The sequence below is a fragment of the Parasteatoda tepidariorum genome, chromosome 11 (assembly GCF_982258835.1).
Source record: "Parasteatoda tepidariorum strain Cologne lab strain chromosome 11, Ptep-v5.0, whole genome shotgun sequence".
Lineage (NCBI taxonomy): Eukaryota > Metazoa > Arthropoda > Arachnida > Araneae > Theridiidae > Parasteatoda > Parasteatoda tepidariorum.
The window spans coordinates 36,000,072-36,022,097 of NC_141765.1; the positions used below are offsets into that span (position 1 = coordinate 36,000,072).

The window sequence follows — 22,026 nt, forward strand, 5'->3', positions numbered from 1 at the left end:
TAATTTGATTGAGCACTTAGCTTCGTAGCTGTATTTTTTTAAATAAATTATTCAACAAAAATTAAATTAATAATCCATTTCATATTTATAAATTATACTAAATTAGTTAAAACTGAAAGAGAAAATTTAACATTTAATTATTCGCTTTTATTTTAAATAGCTATTTCAAAAATTTTCTTCTAACTATTTAAGTTTAACAGCACAGTGTGTTTATACAAACAACGTTGCCATGTGTTTATACAACCATGTCTAAAATGTGGTATACAATAACAATATTTAATTAAAATTCTTTCAAGAGTATTTTAAATATTAAAAATCATTTAATTTTTCAATACTTTTATTCTTCGCTCCCAGTTTAATTGTTTTAATTTAGTGTAAGGTATTTGAGATAGATTTTTTGAGAAAACACTGGCAAAGTATAGATAATTTCTCTTTTAGTAGTATTATTCACCATTCAAACTATATTGGACAATTGACGTTCATATTCTTGAATATTTACAATAATTGATGCTATTGTTGTTTAATGATGCATCATAGTTCTTTTATATTGTATTTCGTTCTCCTTCTTTGCAAATTCAGAAAAACAAGTAAAAAATTGATTTTCTAACCTTTTGTTAACATTGTTTATTGTTTTTGTACTTTTCTTTAACCTTTTTTACTTGATTTTATAAAACTTTATACACTCTAGAAACAAGAATTTCAGGTTACATCATAAAACAACTTCTTTACAGTTCTTAAGTATCAAGCGATCCTATTGAGAAACGGTTTTCAAGCTGGCTGGATTTGTTGGTGCAAAGCTCTATGTTTCGAAAGAACTGAAATGTTTGCGGTCTTCAGTTTCGTCAATGTGCCATAAATCTTGGGTCCAATAGCCATTTGTGGATATTACCCTTCACCGACTTCTGATTCATGAGGCTCTTTCGTCAGAAAAAGAAATGGTGAGGTAAACTGGGCGGTAAAATAACTTTCGTCTGGGAGGAACACATAAAAAGCATTAAGAATACTTCAACGCAAGTAACTTGAATTTAAGGGCAGTTTTACCTAAATGAAGGCGTCAAATGTTTCCAAACTATGCCATTAAAGAATTGCATTATAATAAAATGTTTCGCCTTTCGCATTATGTTCTCTGTATTTCAGGATTATGCAGTGTTCCTTATATATAAATATATACCCCTTCACCGACAGTGACATTTATGCTATATATATATATATATATATATATATATATATATATATATATATATATATATATATATATATATATATATATATATATATATATATATATATATATATATATCAACCTATATGTATCTATCTATCTATCTATTATATCCCTTTTTAGAAATGCAGTAAATAGAGAGTGTATGCATTAAGGGTTTTAAATTAATATTTAAGTGACGTAAAAGCCAAAATACTGTCAAAACTAATCAAATTGCTCGCGTGTTTGGTTTGAAAAAATCACATTGGTTTGAAAAATCAAAACCATTTAGAGTCGTGTCGCGACGTAGCCTCGTGGCAATTCTCGTGGTCAAACTTGTTAATCTTTTGTTAATTAAACAGTTGATTAAGATCCCGTGGTCTCATCTCGCAATCGAATTACAACTTTTAACTTTCTAGAAATTTGTCACAAGATTATGCTTGATTTGTCGACCTTCGGATGCATGATAAGACCACGAGATCACGTTTGACCCCTTGAAATAAAATGTATAAATAAACTCCATAAAAAGGGAAAATACGGAGAATACAGGGAATTCAGTCCGACTGCAAGCGAGACTCTCAAAACGAGCAGCTATGGGTAAGTGTGGTCCTCCTCCTCCTTATATAATAGTATAATGATTAAGTAATAAATAAAATATAATTATAACTTTTAATTTGGATTTATTAATTGAAAACAATACCCGTCACATTCGTAAAGAAGTGTTTCTAGTAGTAGCCTTTCAAGTTTTTTTTTGTCTCCTTCATAAAAATGATTTTTCTGTTTTCAGTTCTCATTTCAGTTTGTAGTTCTGTATTTTAATTGCTTAAATAAGAATTTGCGATGCTTAAAGTACGTACATCCTCGACTTCAATTTTGACAAGGAATATGAATATTACACTATTTATAACAAGCCGATTAAACTATACCAATGGCATAGCAAAATATGATAGTAAATAAAATGCCTACGACAAAATCATTAAAATAGTATATTATTAGTGTAAAGCGTGCAGAAAAAAATAAACACCCTAAAAATTTTTTATCCAATGATTGGATTTGCAAGCTCGAATACACAATTTTAATGATTCAAAGTTTTTAACCTTAAATATATTATTTAATAAGTGCTGACTACATTTCAACTTTGAAAAAATCACTTTGAAATAAACGTACTTTCTCTGAATTGAAGCAATTTTTTACGACGAATTTAGATTCGTGACTCTCAAAATACGGTGGGTAGCCGCTATTTAAGAAATACGGTTCTAATAGTTTAGACAGGAGAGAAGTTGAGATTTTTGACCCCTTAATCGTTAATATCCCTTTTGCGTATTTTGCTGTATCTTGATGCATCATTGTTGTATGGATAACAAAGAATAGTTATGAAAAAAAAATATTTTTAATAAATTCTGAACAACTTTTTTTCAATATCCGATAACTATAATGAAACTTGTGCGCGGAAGTTGAACAGAACATCAGTTTCGTTGCAGTTATCGTAATAAAGTTCGAAATAATCGGTGATTGCAGAGGAACTGCATATTTTAACAAATGTGGTATCCATACGCTAACTTCAAGAGAACAGTCTATGTTGGTTAAAGATTTTTTTTTCTCATACAAGTTTATCGTTTAACAACCATTGGCCAACAACTGGAATAGAAGGAAATAGTCAAATATTTTTATTTAACTTTTATCGGTTGCCAAGCAACAGATTAGAATTTAAAAATATTTATTTAGAGTAGACAATTACTTAATATAATTTCCCTCCACATCTCAAAGTGTTGCAAAGAATTTGTAGCTCAAGTTAATCGCTAACGTCTTAGAAATCATCTTAGTACCCGCCTCAAGAAACAAGCATGCAGATGAATAGGTATGCAGAAACAAGTATCTAATTCTATGCCTCGACCAGTGAAAAGATAATCGGGAATTAAAATTTCTTAAGCGCGAGAGTATTGGATCTGTCGGTCAGTGAATACTAAGCCTTTTTTTTTTAAAAAAAATTAGAATTCTAATGATCTCTATCAGTATTAACATTAATAAAATTATTTTTGATATGTTCTATATTTGAAATTCTCAAATCAAAATTTATTACAACACATGATGGTAAATGGAGCTAGGAATATAAAATAAGATTCTTAAGCTACACGAGTGCAAGCTTTGTGAAAAAAAAGAGTAATAACTACTGACCATGAGTATAGAAACAACGTACTTGACGATAGTTAAAAAATAAGAAAATGAACATTGTTTCAAAATAAACATTGAACTTTCTGCGAGAATTTTTTCAAATGGCTTTACCATGTCTGTTTAAAACTATTTTTTCGTTATTTTATCATTTAATATGATGCTATTTCCATATTTATGACTTAAAATATTTTTTGAAAAAAATATAGATATAAGAATGATTGTTTTATGTATTTGATAAATTATAAATATATATCTGAAAATAGAAAAATATAGACAGATGAAATAACTTCGAAATATTGTAAAAAACATTATTTTGTAAAGTGTAAGTTAGTATGACATTTTGTATGTGACAAGTTTGGTGTTACAGTTATATGGAAGAAAATAAATTTTTTTTCAAACTTTCGTATCTGCTAAATAAAATATTTTATCTTAGTTTGACATGTGCTTGGAAAAATATTATTTTCCACTGCAAAATTATTTTTGTTATTTTTAGAATTTTCTTTTCATTTTTTAACCTGTCGTATCATTCGTTATTTTGAACTTTATTAAAAATACGGATACTTAGATTAGAGATTTATATGTAAACTTTATTTCTAAACGCAACATCTTTACTATATTTCTTTATTACTATTTAGAGTAATAATATACTTGTTTTATTCATCAGCTATAATTAAATTTGTTGAGTTATTCTTCAAAAATAATAAATTTATGATTAAGAATGATGACAGCTTCAACTGAAATATTTTATACAGTAATTAATAATGTTTTATATATATTTTTTAAATGTGAATAAAAATTGCATGATTATCCATGAACATTTTTGTTTTAAGAATGTTGAATGTTGTTGGATGTAATAGCTATAAGTTAATGAAGGTGTTGATTGATGCATTTCCAATTGACCATATTTTATTCCGGAGTGATGCGGGCAAGCAATTATTTATCTAAAAACATAAATTGCTTAATGAAGAATCAAATTAAAATAAATAAAAATACTTTATTTTTTCTGGAATCATATAGAGCTCAAATGTAATGAAATGATTCATATTTGAGTACAGATAAATTAACAAATTTGGAAAAATGGCCCGGGTGTGTAGCTGCAGCCTACAGGACAGCTCCGTCCACCAAAATATCAAAAGTCCCACGTGTACGTTAGCATGGTTTTTGCCAAGGAAAGCTAAGAAATCCATGTATTGGCAATTAATCGATTAAATTGAATGCCAAGGCTCTTTTCTTGGCCTTGCGCATTCAAAAGTGTTTGGCGAGAAATATCAGCAAATTATTAAACAAAACATTAGCATATAACGCAAAACATCCAAAACATTAGCAGCTATATAACGATTTTCGAATTGTATGCTAATGGGTTAGGTAGATGTAGAAGGAATCTCTTAAAATAGATTTTACTCTGCTCTCACATTCAAGGCTTGAGAGATTATCGATTATATTAATGATTTGAATTTATTGAAAACGTGTCAAACACGATAATAATGTGGTTTTTAAAATGTTGCGAAATATGTTATGAATATTTCAGCATGCTATGATATTAGCAATCAAAACGAAATATTTCGTTTTAAAGCCAGTAAACAACTCGCTCATGGGTTGCAATAGTGGCACAACTAAAACAACACGCGTTTTGGACTAAGAACGGGTGTAAATATGAAAATGCACATTCCTTCAGCGGAAATACTAGCACAACTCAACGAAAGCATTTCTTATGCATTCTCCTTAGCAATGAAAACTTTAAACCCACTTATCTCGAAACATGATTTTTTATTAATTGTGCCGCTATTGCAGCCCATGAGCGAACTCTTAAAGGTGATTTTTTTTTGCATAATTAAAAGTGTACGCATCTGAAAGTGCTATGTTCAAAAATATAGGTTATACTAAAATATTTAAAAAATATACGATGTTTTTCACTTCAACGCTCAATTTTGGAGTAGTGTCGCGTTTCTTGTCTGATTAAAAACTAAAGGTAAAACGTAGTTCTATACAGTAAAGAAAAGCATTTTTCACCTCGTCTTTAAATACGGGTATTCCAGTAAATATTTGGATTATTCGTTCTATACATTTAATTTGATTTCAAGCCTGGGTAAGAAAGCAAAATTTAAATCAAATTGTAAAAGAGGTAACTGATATTGCTATCATTTTCTTTCGTTACCATAATATGCATAATTTTGGGGTTTTGGGGCAAATCTCTTTTTAGAATTAGGAAATAAGATATGAATTCCTTCTTTTGGGAGGGAAAGATGAGAAAAATTTAATCCGTTAACGAATTAGAAATCCGTTACAGGAGGCTGCAAGATAGTTTTTAAAGTTATAACATTCAGGATGAGCATAAAATTATATTAGTTTTTTTTAACAGCACAACATTTATCCTATATAAAATATTTTTTTTTAATCTTGCTAAAATTCATCCCTTTTATTTATCACCTACAGTTCCATATAACTTGAAAAATATTTTTATGATGTTTTACAGTACATTAATACGTTTTTTGGATTTGTTCTTACTTAGATATAAACGTAATCTTCACGTAAATTGCTGTTAGCTAAAGCAAAACGAAGTATACTGCAGTATTCTGAATACCTGAAGAAATAACTCAGAAGAATGTAGGAATGGTCGAATGTAATGTAAATTTATTCTTTCATTAAAAAATTATCAGCTGCAATCTTTTAGACGAAACCAACAGCTTTCATTTGGATATTTCATGCATTCTTTAAGGTCTTATCTTTCCCTTTTTGATTAATTTTCTGAATTTTGTGCAGGTGGCAGCAAGATAGCTTTTTAAAGTTATAACACTTAAAAAATACTGAAACGTATCTTCTATGTTTATGACTCCTTTTAGATACGTATCTAAAATGATTTATTGCAGGTTTTCGAGAAGTGGTTAGTTTTACGTTCTAGAGATAAAGAAAAAATAGAATCTGAAAGAGATCTTGAATATTATAAGCTTTGCAAAAAGGAAAAAATACTAGTTATTAATTAGTGTAAGAAAACTATTTTATTAAATTATGCTTGATGCTGATATATTTTCTTGACTAAAGGAGTCACTATTATGAAACTTAAGTTCTTTTTATAGTTATAGAATATTAGTCTTTTATTTCTTTATTAATATTTAAGAATTATTTAAGATTTATATATTATAAAAATACGAAAAATTTTACTAAGTTTGCAACTTTTAAACAAATTATCATGAAATTACATTTATACTATCATGTTCAATACTTATTTATGGTTTAATTCATAGTCTTGCTTATTTATGGCTTACATTCGCTTATAAATTATAAAGTAGTTTTCCAGCAAATAATATTTTATGCTTTCTTAATTCACTTTCAGAACGTATTGGAAACTGAATATGTATTATTTTTTCTTATTAACTTACAAATTGTGAAGAAAAATATTAATCAGGTGATTTCTAAAAAGTAATCAAACATCTAGATCATCTTTAACGTCTAGAAGGAAACAAAATATCCCTTTAGAAAGAAGAGTAACTTGAGAAAGCTGCGCCCGACTTTAGAAAACTTAATCAATTTTTAAAAGTGATTTCTCTTTGATTTAGTCAGGTTTTCAAAGATGAAATATCCTGCTACTGCAGCTTTTTAATATTTTAGATATTCTTAACAAGTGAAATACTGTTAATCCTATAACTTATGAAAATATACTTAAAGGAAATGATTATTTTAGTTAATAAACATAACGTGTTAAGTTCCCCTAGTCTTTGGTCTTTACTGATATATATATATATATATATATATATATATATATATATATATATATATATATATATATATATATATATATATATATATATATATATATATATATATATATATATATATATATATATGTGTATATATATATATATATATATATATATATATATATATATATATATATATATATATATATATATATATATGTATATATATATATATGTATATATATATATATATATATATATATATATATATATATATATATATATATATATATATATATATATATATATATATATATATATATATTAACATTATTTTATGTTCACAAGTTACCAAAAAGCTTGGTAATCTTTACAGAAGCTCTTTGTTAATTATTTGGTAAATTTAACAATAAAACATGGTTTCGTAATAAGTGATAATTAGTAATTTTAAAAATTTAGTGAAATTTAGTAATTTCATTATGTTACCTTATCGTAAAAACACTTTACTCGGTTAAATTTAATGTTTGGTTTTGTATTTTTTATTAAATGAGTGGCAATAAGATCTATTATTTGAAAATCAGAATTTCCGGTTAGCCGTTGCGATATGAACAGAAAAATTGCCAAATGAATGGTTTAAATACCATATATTTTGCTATATTAACGAGAATTACGGTATTATATATATATATATATATATATATATATATATATATATATATATATATATATATATATATATATATATATATATATATATATATATATATATATATATATATATATATATATATATATATATCAGCAAACAATGTCAATTTTATAGTCAATTTTATAGTACCACAACACAATTTAGAAAATTATTTCTTTAGAAATCTTTAACCATTAAATTGGTACAAGTAATTATCTCAGCAAAATTTTATCTAAATTGTGTTTACTCAAGCAAAATTGCAAGATTAGTTTAAAGATTAGAGATGTTTAGCACGCATGCAAAGCTTAATTGCCTTAGTCCAGTGAATTTATGTCTGCGTTCTGCTCCTATGTATTAAAATATTCAATGTTAGTTATTTAGCGCTAAAGTTAAATATGCTTCAACTGAAAATCAGTTTAAAATGCGTTACTTCCATTTCCTAATTTGCGCTAAATTATTTGGTACTTATACTTTCATGTAGATTTGAAAATGTATCTAGGTCATAAGAATTATCTTTTGTAGATGGCAAGTGTAATTCTCCAGATATTTGTATAATCGCTTCTGTTAGTAAACATGTTCAAATTCTGTTTTAACCTCAAACCGTAACGTATTTATTACAGCTAGAGTTTCGAATTAATATAATTATATTGAAACTAATTCCTACGTTTATTTCACATATATTTTTTATACTTGCAAATAACATTAAAATAAAATTAATTCAGAAAATGTTGCTAAAAGGGATTCGATTAATTATTGTTAATAAATAATAACTATTAATAATAATTACTTAAATAATTTTAAAAAATCTATGCATTAAGGCAGGACTACAAACAAAACACTTTTTTATATTACGCATGCATATTAATAGAATAATATTTTATTTTTCGTGTCTTCTATTAAGTTTGCCTACATTGAGAATAATCAAACAAAATAATTATTTAAATTTTAAAATTCCTTTTTAACGAAGGCATATTTTAATTTTTCGAGAATCGAGTAGTAAAATAATTTAAACAAGAATTCTGGGATTTTTCTTTTGATTACAAAAAGTTTATTTACAGATGAATTTGGATTTCGGGATACAAATTTTTATTCAATTATTGTCATTTTTTGTTCAATATCTGTAAGAACCAATGTGTTTGATAAACTTTTGCACTGAGACAATGTTATAGTTTAAAAATTTAGGGAAAACAAAACTATTTTACCTTTTTAATGATATCAAAATTCTGCTAAATCAAATTTACTTTTTAAAATTGATACAATTTACTAAAAAAAAAAATGCTCAATTATTTTGAATTTTTGATGTATATAGGATGTCCTAAAAGTTCTCAAGCATGATTAATATAGTAATTCAATCATAATATTTATTCTAGTCTTCATTAATTCATTACGTAGAATTTTATGAAGTTTTATAAATTTTTGCAGATACAAAGCTTTTGAAATAATAGAAATGCACAAAATATCGTTCAACATGAAGAAAAACGGAAAAAAGCGATAGGAATCAATTATGGTACGCAAGAGACAAATTTTTCTTCTGTGATGACATGAGAAATTGTTTATACTGAAACAGACCAATAATCCTCAAAATGATCAATTTTGGACAGTAAGTATTGATTTAAAACGTACCTCACGATAACAAAAAAATATATAAAAAAAGCGGCTTTTTGAGTTCAAAACATGCCTCAATTGTTTAAAGAAATCTAAAAAAGGTAAAAACTTCATTTGATTTTCATTGGTATGGTCGTAAAAACTTTTGCTAAAGTAAGAAAAGACCAAATTTTTGGAGAAAAGTCATTTTTTTTTTTTGACAATTTCTAATTTACAATTTTTTTACAATTTCTAATTTTCTAACATTTTTCTTCTTCATTTAAATTCTTCTTCTTAATTTATTATTCAAAATTCATCTCCTTCTCACATTTTAGTATTCGCATCCGGCATTTGGTTTTTGAATTCAAGCATGCAAGAATTAACATTTTAAGTTTCCCTCTCTACTAAGTGTGAGAACCATATTATTCTCTCGACCTCTTTAACGGACCAATTTTATTTTATTTTGTAACCGTCGTTGAACAGCCGACTCAATTTTCGGGTTTATGACTTCTCATGCTCAACTCCGTAGCCTTATAATTTTGAACCCAATCCAGAAGGCAAGGAAACTCCTGGATCAAGTATTGGGAGAAATTTGCCTTCGTGAAGGACTTTCTGTTGGAACTACCCGCATTTACGTTACCTGGAGAGGAAGACCACGAAAACCTCACACGGTTAGCCTGACGGCAAAAGGACTTTAACCCATGATCTGTCTACCACTGAGGATATTTCACGTCAGCACTGGGATCGGTGCAAGCCGGATGCGGAATTCGTGTCGACCAGCCATCACCGGGATCGAACCCCGGTTCACCTCATTGGAAGGTGAACGCTCTATCCCCTGGGCCATCGCTGCTCTTAATGGACCAATTGTAATTACTAATGTTTACCTTTTTCCATGAGACACAAATTATCAAGGGGAAAAACTTGTGTTACTTTCTCGAAGAAGAAACTCGAACACACTGATTTCAGAGTGCGATTTGAAGCTATGCCAATCTTGAAAAATTATTATATAAATTATATATATATATATATATATATATATATATATATATATATATATATATATATATATATATATATATATATATATATATATATATATATATATATATATATATATATATATATATATATATATATATATATATATATATATATATATATATATATATATATATATATATATATATATATATAAATAATATATATAAATAAATAATATATACATTCCTTTTATCATTACAACATATGGTTATTTGAACTTGAATATCACATGTGGAATTATTTATTTAGTTGCTGATATTTCATTCAAAGACGCTATTTTGTGATTCCTCTTATTCATTTCTAAATTTTCAGCTTTCTATCTTAATAAACTTGCTAGCAAGTTCTTTATATTTCTTTATTGATTTATGCACCTCGTTATAAAACAAGGTAATAATTATTTAACTTTAATTAAATTTTATAATGTGGTGCAATTCCCAAATTAAAAATGCACAAAAATAATGTTAAATATTTAAAAAAAAATCAAAGCGTAAAATAAACATTAATTAATGGGGCAAAAAAGATTCGCATATTTTGATAATTTATTAATAATTTGGTAAATGAAGGATGAAACTAAAACTTTTAGTACTGATCGGATGGTTTACTTTAGTTTGGATGTTTCGTTATACTTTTAGTAGAAGATTCCTGGTTGCACCTTGAGCAGGAGGTTGCAAAATATCTGGTGCAATTTTTTTCTTCGAATTATAGTTATTAATTTTTATTTTTTTGAGTACTTATTTAAAACTACAATCAAAAAAAGTGTTTATTTTAAGTGGGGAAAAAATTCAAAGATGTAAAATTTATTTATGTTTGAATAAAAAATAGGTTTTATTCTAACAGAGATTTAAATAAAACGAAAGAAGAAACAAGAAAATTAGTAAGTGTCAAGTTCTTTCCAGACCAGGAACCCAAAATGGTTTTCTTCATCCATCAAAGAAAAGTAAAATTGATGCAAATTTTATGACAGCCCCGTATAAAGCTGATGATTCTCTAGTTCAGCTCCAAAGCACTTTTTCTCATTATTTCGGAGATTTTGGAAGATTCGAATGCAAATAAATGCGAGAAAGTTTATTTTCTTCTGAGTATTTGTTTTTGTTCCCGCATTTATCGTTAAAGTAAAAACGAGTACAAATATGTGACACAAAATATTTTGACTTCTAATTTTTTTTTTCAATACCCCTGCTGAAAAATTCTTTTGTGCTCTGTGGCATCGTCGCTGAAAAGACTTTTAAGTCTTAGGATGTCATCTTCATGATTATTTTTCTTTCCTATGAAAACTGAATGGTTGATAAAAACATGATTTCATAACGTCGATGACATTTCTGAAACTTCTTGCTTGTAGGGAGCTTTTTTAATAAATAGAAGGAATTCGTAACATCGCGATATTTTGGGTAAAAAAATGATTATTTTTGTATCACTGGACAATTAAAGATAGTAAAAATATTTTCTTTTTTGTGTAATTTATGCTGTTTAGGGCATTAAAAACATACAATTAACATCTTTTCTTTAAAAAAAGGCTTTTTCTTTTTTGAATTTACAACAAACGATAGCAAAAATAGTCATGTTAATAATTTTGAAATTTAATTCCAAGTGTTTATGTTTTTTTTACTACATTCCTTTTGAAAATTATTTTTTCAATTTCTTTATTTTTATTTTAAAACAACAGGAAGCAATTACATATAATTAGCTTTATGTTTGTGGTTTCGCATTGTACTGTTGCTTGTGCATTGTTCTTTTTTCTAAAGATATGATCATTTCAGGAGTTTCTGAACTTTTTCAACTTGCGCTTCCATACGAGGTTTTAAATTGCATTACGACAGCACAGTAATGTAATTATTGTCTACGATGTAATAATTATTACGCGTAAACAATCCTTGCTTCACATGCTTTACACCAGAAACAGAAAACCATGAAAGTAACAGTAAGTGGAAAGAAAATAAACACAATTCTGGTTTATTAAATTCTAATCCATAAAAAATCGATAAAACCAAAATATATTGTTGCATTACGGTTTTTAAACCATTTTCCTATTGTTTTTATTAATACGGCAATAGTTTATCAGAAAATCTGGTTTTCAAAATTATAATATTTATTAACGTATACGTTTTGAAAAAAAATATGAAACTGAATATGAACCTAAAATATAAATATATGAAATATAATTGTAACTGAATAAATGGTTTTTATACTATGCTCTAAGATATGATAATTTAATTACCAAATTCTATCACATTCACCAAATTTAATTACATATTATAAAATATTATTTTGTTAATTTTACTAAAATGATGACTAAATCACTTCTTTAAAAATTAAAGTTTTTTGTGTTCCCATAAAGACAGAAACGCTGTAAATTGTAACATGATCTGGTAGTTTTGATTATACTTTCTTTTTTGAGTGCCCAGGAAATTCAAAATTACCTTATTTCCTGAAGTTTCCTTTTTTTAGAAAAGCAACTGCTGAAAACCCTACTTTGTTTAAGTATGAAGCAGCAAAAGTGAATAGAAGCCTCATAGCTTTCCACACTGAACAGAGTGTTCAAAACTTAATTTTTTTTTCTCCAAAACTACATCAACTCTTCAAAATTCAGCTTTTTAAATTACAACAGATTACTAATGAAATATTTATATTTTGTTTGAAATCATGAACACGTTACGGCAATCTCTGTCTTTACCTATTCCTCCCTAACACAGGTTAACCACCCTTGCACAGGTAAATCCCATCAGGAAATTTTGGGTACCAATAATTGAATTTTTAAAATAAAATACACTGTTACAACCAATTACTGCAAGAAAGTTGGAATAGAAGACAATAAAATTTTTACCGCATATTAATGCACTAAAAAAATAGTCTCAATGTAGCTCATGCATGTCTCAAAAGGTGACTAAAATGGGTACCCAGCGTCTGGGGGTACAGCTGGGCACCCTGACCCTGGGAATTATATCAGGGGATTGGTCCTCCAGGCTGGGGTTTGGCCGTGGGGCCAACTACCCCACCCAGTGAAAGGCCTCCAGTTCAGAAACCTCAACAATGTGCATATACCGGCTCCGTTTTACCCAGATGACTCGGCATGGAAAGAGACTTGAGATTTGGAACACTAGATGTCTCAACGATATCGAAAATGACCTGAAAACCCTAAAGTTTAGAAGTTGGAAGGGAGTTGCCATGGCTAAGAGGCGCTGGCATTTGTCAGCTGTTGAGGGAGCCAAAGCCTGCAAGGGGCTGTTGCACTAACAAAAAAAAAGAAGATTAATACACTAACAACGTTGATGATATGAGGGAATGAGAATTTTTCATTGTCTCCTCAAGTTCTTGAACCATGCTGCACTAATACTTGTAAAACTTATATACTTATAGACTAATTTAACGAAGTTTTTTTTTAAAGCAAAGAGCATGTTGCAGAGTTAATCACTCAGTATTAATTACTTTTCGAGACCTCTAAGTTTATGTATTGTTATAACTGCCATAAAGAACGTCACTTTATATAAAAAAAAATAAATCAATGAAAAAATGCTAGTTTTTTTTTTGAAGAAAAAATTGCAAAACAAGTAAACTTTTCTAAAACTTACTTATAAATTAAAAACAGCTGCATTATTATTTGAGACACTTCATATAATTAACATCTCAATATAAAGATATAATGATGTTCCGCAACATTCAGTTCAAGTTCGTTCGAATAATTTGAAACAAACTTAAAATGAGTTTTTTTTGTTTATTCTAAATAACATTCTTTCACTAAAATTAATTAAAGCTTTGGAGGAATAAGAACGAAGAAAATGTAAATTCCTTAATTACTTTATTACCACTTTGATTACTTAGTCTTTCGGTCACAGGGATAGGGGAAAATTCCGGTGAAAGCAGGTGTTTAGTTCCTGTCAGCTAGGACCCTAGTTACTAAACTATTAACTTTGAATAAGGTAAATTATTTTTTCATGTTTCTGTTTAAGTATGCAATAAAAATCTATAATCTAGTTTTCGAAAAATAACTAGTGAATGAATGCGTAGGTAATGATTTCAAAGGATACAAAAAATCTTCCAGTAATGTGTTTTAAAAATGCTATTTACGTTTTATTTAATTGTTTCAATTAATTTGAAAAGAATAAAAAACATTCAGTATTGTAATAAAAAAAGAAACTCTCTAAAAGAGATTTGTCGTAATTAATCTTCAATTATTTAGGAAAATATGGTTAGTCAAAATTAAGTATAATTTGCATCACAATTTAACAGAAATATTGCTTTTTTGATTTTATGTCAACCCTTTCAGGTTTAGCGTTGCTTTAAAACAAAATATTGGTTGGATCTCCTAATTATTTTTAGGGGGGATTTTTTTATTCTCGATAAAAAAAAAACATGGGGATGCTTTTTTATTAGTTTACTCTTTTTCTTTTGTAGAATTTGCACTCATTTTTTTAATAATCATTGTTTTCATGGATTGGTAAGTGGCCTCAGTATTAGTTAATTTTTTGTATTCAAAGAACTTTTTAAATATATGGCTTGCTTATTGTTATGCTTATTTATGAAAACCTCGTGACAAAATCATCTAAAAAGAAAATAGAATTAATTAATTTATTTTAAAAATTTTGAAATTTATGGTAAATAAGATACATTACGGAACGGAAATACAAATTTGCTTTTTTAAATCAATTTTTAAGTTCTATTTGCAGAAAAAGCAATACATAAAAGTAAAATCAATTGTTTTCAATGTATATGTATATGAAAATATTACTTTGTAATATAATTTTTAGCAGATATTTTGTGAAGTGAACTCAATAAATATGCTCTCATTTTTAGTATCGATGGGTTGTAACTAAATGTTGATTTTAAAAAAAGTTTATACCTGATTTCAAATCATATCATTATCATCGTTTTCTATAACTGTCCTTTAACGTATGGTTAAAATATGAATCGGTAACAATAGACAGTCTCATAGGTAATAGGGGTAATGCAGAACTTGTTGAAAGATATGATCAAATGCTCCACTACACTTGTATATTGATTGTATACTTGTATATTGAGTTGCTTTTTTTAAATTTTTAAAGTAATATATTAGCTTTTTTTAAAATCTTTTTGAATATATTTATTTTTTTAAGCTATGGGTTTTTGCATTTAAATATATTTTCAGTAAGTATTTTCAGCAACAAAAATTATACAGGAAGAGAAAATAACTCAGATAAATGTGACTCAGAGCTATTTTTTTATACATTTAAAATTAACTAAGAAATTGACGAATGTTTTAGTAATTAAATTAACAAATTTATTTATTAAAAAAGATTAGTTAAAATACCTGCTTATTGAATAATAATGAAACTGCATGTTTTGATAAAAATTTTGTGAGAGTTAAAATTATTAAATAATATTCAAAATTTTTTTTCCTTGAATTTAATTTAAAAAAAAATGTTTTAATCTTTTGTGTTCCATTTTCCGATATATAGGTTAATAATATAGGTTAATAATACCATGGATTTATTAGTATAAAACTAAAATAAATTAATTATAACAATTACATTTTTATTAATTTTTCCGAAATCATTATTATAACTGTAAATTTCTGAGCTCTATTTATCTAAGGATCGTGAAATCTAAATATTACTTTCATTACCATGCAAGAATATTGTTTAAAATGTGTAGTTTTTCACGCTTGAAGAATTCTTAAAACTTTTATCAGAATTCTGAAACCGCTTTTTTTTCTTTCTTTTTGCATCTTTTCTTCTTAGAGCTTTTCTTCGGCTATCAGCTTGAATTTATACCAAAACCATGACACCTATCCTTTGCTCGTGCATAGTTTTCCATGAATATTGGATGTGATGGGAAAAAATCTCGCCAAAATGCTATACTAGATGAGTCTGCGCTTTATCATACACGCGCCAAAAATTTCATGCAAATTTAATAAGAAAATTTATTTGTTTGATTTCGATTTTGCATTCAAAAACGTGCATTGGTTTCAGGTGGTGAATTTCTTTTCTTTCAGCAAGTGTATTCTTTATTTAGATTACAACTTGCATGAAGACCTGATTCAAAACAAAATTTCCTATTTTAAGTTCAAATGTTCCATTGTCACTAGTTGCATTTTCTACTATGGATTTATTTTTATTGCATTCGTAAATAGACAACAATTTATTAGTGTATACAAGAAAGCAGACTTTAAAAGTGGTGCTGCGGCCATAATATAAAATTCGAAATTCTCACATTTATCTTAAATTCTTATTGAAATGTAATAATCTATGCTATATTAAAATCTTAGTATTTGAAATTTTATCAGGAATTAATCACTAGGCCACGTCCACGCATCCCTGCCGAGTTATTACTATCCTGGCTTACCTGGTTATTTTTAAAAATAAATGAAAAATATTAAAATTAGTTTTTTTAGTAAATAAAGCACATTAAACCTACTTTTTAGGCCAAGAAACTACTTTCAACTAATAGTAATAAATCCTTAATATATTTCATAGTCGCTAACGTACAGTACGTAAAAAAATGAATGGACCACTCTGAATAACTTTTAATCGAATAATCGTATCTGCACGTTCTAGGACTCAATGCTAAGGGTTCAAATATGCTAATTGATTAGAGCAGCCGATATTTTAAATTACGAAATCAGACAGAAAAACGTACTTTCTCTAAATAAGCATATGGTTTTTAAAATGTCCTGGATTTATAACCCTTGAAGTATAAAGGTATGGATGCAATCTAGGAAATATGGTCTCAATAGTTATTTTTAGAGAAACGACTATTTCAAAATTTGATTTCTCGGAGACTGATCGACAAATTTCGCTTAAATTTCACATTTTGTTATTTAAAATTGCATTTTTTAAAGTGATGTAAGCAATGTTAAACCTTACATTAAATTTTTTTGAATATTATTAAGTAAAAAAAATAAAAAATTATAAATATTTACTAAATCTTATATTTTGCATGGAGTATCTTTGGAGAAACGAATTACATAATTATGTGCAAAACGTTTTTTTATTCAGTTTGTTTAAAAAATCCTCGAGATGTGACGAAATATGCAAAAGGGAAATCAACATGAAGGGATCCAAACCTCCAGGTTCCCAGATTGCGATTACCCCCTACATTTTACAGGTCAAAAATCGGAATCCGTTGAAAAAAAGTTATGTTGATTCAGAAAAAGTACGTTTTTGTGTCTGATTTTGTAACTTAAAAATATTGTCAGCAATACTTAATTTGCATATTTAAGGTCACCCACAAGAGCCATTAAGATTGAGTCCTATAACACGACGATCCGATAATTAGATCAAAAGTAATCCGTGGTGAGGCTTTTTTTTATTTTGTGATCTGTTGTATATTTATATATTATTAAAAGATTTTTCATAGCTAGATCGATTCAAGCAGAAACATCTAGAATTAGATTCTTTATTTATACTGGTGCTTAAACAGGCAATAAAGTAATAAATATCTTTATTACTTTTTCCATATCAAATACAGATATTTAAATTCCAGTCTTTTCATTCATATCTAGATATAGATTGCATAGGAACGAAATTTAATATTATTGGTTCTGAAAATAATTCTTCAAATCGAGTTCATATCAATAATCTTTAAGGAATAATTGTTAAATTTTAAAGTGTAAATTCAATCAAATTATTATGAAAAAATGAGGCACTTTTTGACTCAATTTTGGAGAACTGACGTTTTGAAAGTTCTAAAAATTGGAAGCAAATACCTAGGGAGATTTTTGAAGAGGTTAAAAGGAAAAGTAGATTTGAGAATAACTGCTGTTATATGAGAGAATAAATAAAAAATCTAAGCTCTTATGCAAAATAAATTCAAATTTCCATTTGTTTTTATACAGTAAATAACAAGATAGATGCTTTTAAAGCATCTTTTTCTGAGCTCAGGTTTGAGAATTGAGCTTAATATTAAATCTGAACTATAAATATTTTAAACTGAAGTTTTAAGCAATTTTTTTTCATGCAAGCTATAAATGATATTCTGTTTTTAACAAGAAATAAAAGCTAGCGTCAAAATACTGGCTTAAATATACGGCATGCGTACAAAGAATACCTTTCTTGTATTTGTATTTGATTAAACCTGATCTTCAAAATATTAAATTATATAAAAAACAAGAAAGTAAAGACAATTTTTGTGAAAAATGTTTTACGTATTATGTTTTTAATGCTTTGAACTATAATGTGTATTGTTATTAAACGGTGTCTATGTGAATAATAACTACTCACATGAGATACTCAACTTTAGTTAGTTTCTCCCTCTTTAGTTCTTAGCAGCTTAATGTGGTGTCAAGGTATTTTAATTTGCAATATGCTACTCAATAGTATAACGCAAGTTTCACCTTATGGAATATTGAGTAGTTAATATTTGAGATAGCCCCACTAGCTGGCAAATTTAAAATTCTGTTTCATTTCTAGTTAATTTAATTAGAATTACATGCTCCCACAGCTTTGTAATTTGAATGAAAAATCTAATCTATACGCAGTAAAGTATCATCAGTATTGTTTCTTTTTAATTTCTAAACTGTTATTTAAATTAATAAGCGTTTTTAACAATTGGGAAGGGTTAACAGTAAAGAAGAGTAGGGTTAACAATAGAGAAGAACTCCATTCGCTATAGCTAAAGTCATTTTTTAACATTAATTCTTTTAAATGTTTGTTTCCGTTTAAAAAAATAGAATAGACAGACAAATAAAAATTTACTTAAGTGATGGCAAAAATTTGTCTTATCTAATTTGGTCTACTAATAATGATAATATATTAAAACACAATGTAAATGGAGACGCCTGGCAATATGCATTTAGCTTCTCTTTTGAAATATACTGAAATATTAAAGAAACAAATAATAAATATTATACAAACCAAATTTATTCACACATTAGTTAAACCGTATAATTTAAGGCATTTTATGATTTGAATAATATTCAGTTGATAATATTTTACTATATATTAGATATCACAGGCTCTAAATCTTCTGTATTTTTTAAAAAAAGTACTTACATGCTTCTAGTACTACAAAAAAGTACTACAAATACGCTTCAAATCAGTAGATCAGACGTAAATGGTACAAATTTTTTTTATGTGTGATGGTTATGAATAAAACAGTGTCATAAGACAGTTGCACACTTTAAAAAGATAAAATTTTATATTAATGATTAGTTTAAAGAAAAAATAGTATGCCTGCATTACTTATATAATTATTTTTTTCAGAGGAAGAAAGGAAGAGATTATTCTTTGATGTTAGTCAGTGAAGAGCATTTTATTTTTTCCTTTTAAAGGCGAAAAAAAATCTTGAAATCTTAGCGCTTTTGCGACAAAAAGAATTTTGTGTATATTGATTTCTGACATCGGGAATACTCGAACCAATTTTTTTAACTATGAGATGTAATATAAAACTGAAAAAAATCTTCACGGAAATATGCTCCTAAGAATTATTCTGAAAAGAAAGAAAAATTTGAAAGAGAAGAAAAGAAAACAGTCCTCTCAACATTCTTAAAAAAACTCTTTCTCCAATTTAACTATGAGAGTGTTATTTCTTTCCTATTTTATTTTTAACCCAGCTGCTACGAAAAATATATTTTTATACACTTAAGTAACTAACATTTATATCTTAAAAGTCATACAAATAGTTCTTCTGCCAAAACCATTAAGTATGAAAAGGTGTATTGATTTTAAAGAAAAGAAGATGTTTTGGAAAATTTAGTTTACATCAGCTACAATGTACTTAAATGTAGAGTTTCGAAATATATTTCATTGTTCATTTTATCAACAGATTTTGCATTATACATTTTAATTGCATTTTATTAATTCTGAAAATAATTCTGTGTTTTAGTATAACTTTTAATGGGGTATCAAAGCTAATATTATTTGTTGAAATGATTACTTAATAGGCTACTGATACCTAGAAGTTTCTCTGGATGGAGTAAATACGAGTCCCGTCACCATTAAACAATCCACCCAACCCAGAAGACAAGGGAGCTTTTGGATACAGTATTGGACCAAAATAGCTTTCGTGAAGGACTTTCTGATGGAACTAACCCGCATTTGCGTTGCATGGCTAGGAAAACTAGGAGAGCAACTTCCCATGGAGCTTTCTTGACCGAACGATATGGCAAACGCTGCGCAAATCATGGAGGTACACACTGGATGTATCTTCGTGCTGTCCTTATCTGTTTTGTGCTACCTGTTCCTCTATATGATGAAGGTTTATAATTCGAAATTGAGCACACAAGCCGGCAAATATACACCGAAGAGCCATTACATTATGACCACTCTGCTAATAACATGTAGGACCACCTTTAGCCCTCAAAACTGCTAGCACCCGCCGTGGCATTGATTCCTCAAGGTGCTGATAGGTAGTCTGAGGTTTCTGATTCCAAGCGCTCACCAACTGGTCTTGCAATTCCCTCACATTACGAGGGGGTAGCGAGGCAGTGCGAATTTGGTTTTCCAAGTAGGACCAAATATGCTCTATTGGATTAAGATCAGGTGAATTTGGGGTCCAAGACATGACTTGAAAGTCACTGGAATGTTCCTCGAACCAATCCATGACGATTCGACCCTTATGACATGGTGCATTATCCTGTTGGTAAACACAATCCCCCGCGGGAAAAACTGTTTCCATGAATGGGTGAACCTGGTCTGCAACTATGTTCAAGTAGCTTACAGACGTCAAGGATTGTTCTATGAGGATTATGGGTCCTAATGTGCCCCATGAAAACATTGTTCCTGGGCGAGAAACCATGAAAACCTGGGCGAGCGCATTGTTATAGATGGAAGGTGGTCATAACGTAATCGCTCTTCTGTGTATGTAATTCCAATAAACCAATAATCCACTTCTCATTTTTAACGCATCGGCAAGGGGATTCTAGGCCATAAACCGTCAACCACTGAGGATATCTTTGGTCAACACTATGGGAACCGGGAGCAGAATTCGTATCAACCAGCCACTACTGGAATTCGAAACTGGATAACCTCATAGGGAGGTGAACGCTCTATCCCTCGAGTAACCACAGCTCAGACGTTATGTTTAATGAGTTTTATATGAGAAGTGCTAAATAGTTAAAGATACACAATTCTACGAAATGAAACAAAATACTTTTTATTCAATGTATCTCTTTTATAGTTATTTAAAAATTTTTGATCTCTGTCACCTACTTAACTAATAATTCACACCTACTGCAGTAATTACGCAAACCTTTAATAATTTTTGTATAATCCTAACATTTATTTCACCAAAAGAATATAAATTCAAAAATAGTTTTAATACCAATTTATTATTATTTAAGCTAACAATAAACTAAATAAGTTAATAAAAATAAGAATTCTATTTTTAAAGCATATTAATCTATATATACAGCATATATCTGGTTCATCTCATTAGGAAGCGAACGCTCTATCCCTTGAGCCAACGTGGTTTTGGCTCCTTTATATATTAATTTTTAGTCTCAGTTTACAGCACTAATATATAACATTAAATTCAATGCGAATAATGTTTGGATTTCATACAATGCAGCCTCTTATTAAAATATTTTCAATACTTGAGCATAATTATGGGAAAGTTTAGCCACGTTTTGGAGTAGATTATTTTTGAACAAAATTTTCACGTTTTTGTAAAAAGTAGAATAATTGAGTGCATTTCCTTCGTTTGATTTACTAAGACAGAAAAAAATATTTTTACAC

General features: G+C 27.9%; 1 protein-coding gene and 1 long non-coding RNA gene across 2 annotated transcripts in view; one reads left to right on the top strand and one right to left on the bottom strand.

The window, feature by feature from the left end:
* Fas1 (fasciclin 1 Fas1 domain-containing) overlaps positions 1–22,026 on the bottom strand; it is a 276,999-nt gene that overhangs the window by 147,302 nt on the left and 107,671 nt on the right. The window lies entirely within an intron of this gene.
* On the top strand, positions 1,614–21,457 carry LOC122269369 (uncharacterized). Its single transcript, XR_006225146.3, has 3 exons — positions 1,614–1,798; positions 9,179–9,356; positions 20,235–21,457. It is a non-coding gene; the product is annotated as an uncharacterized LOC122269369 (long non-coding RNA).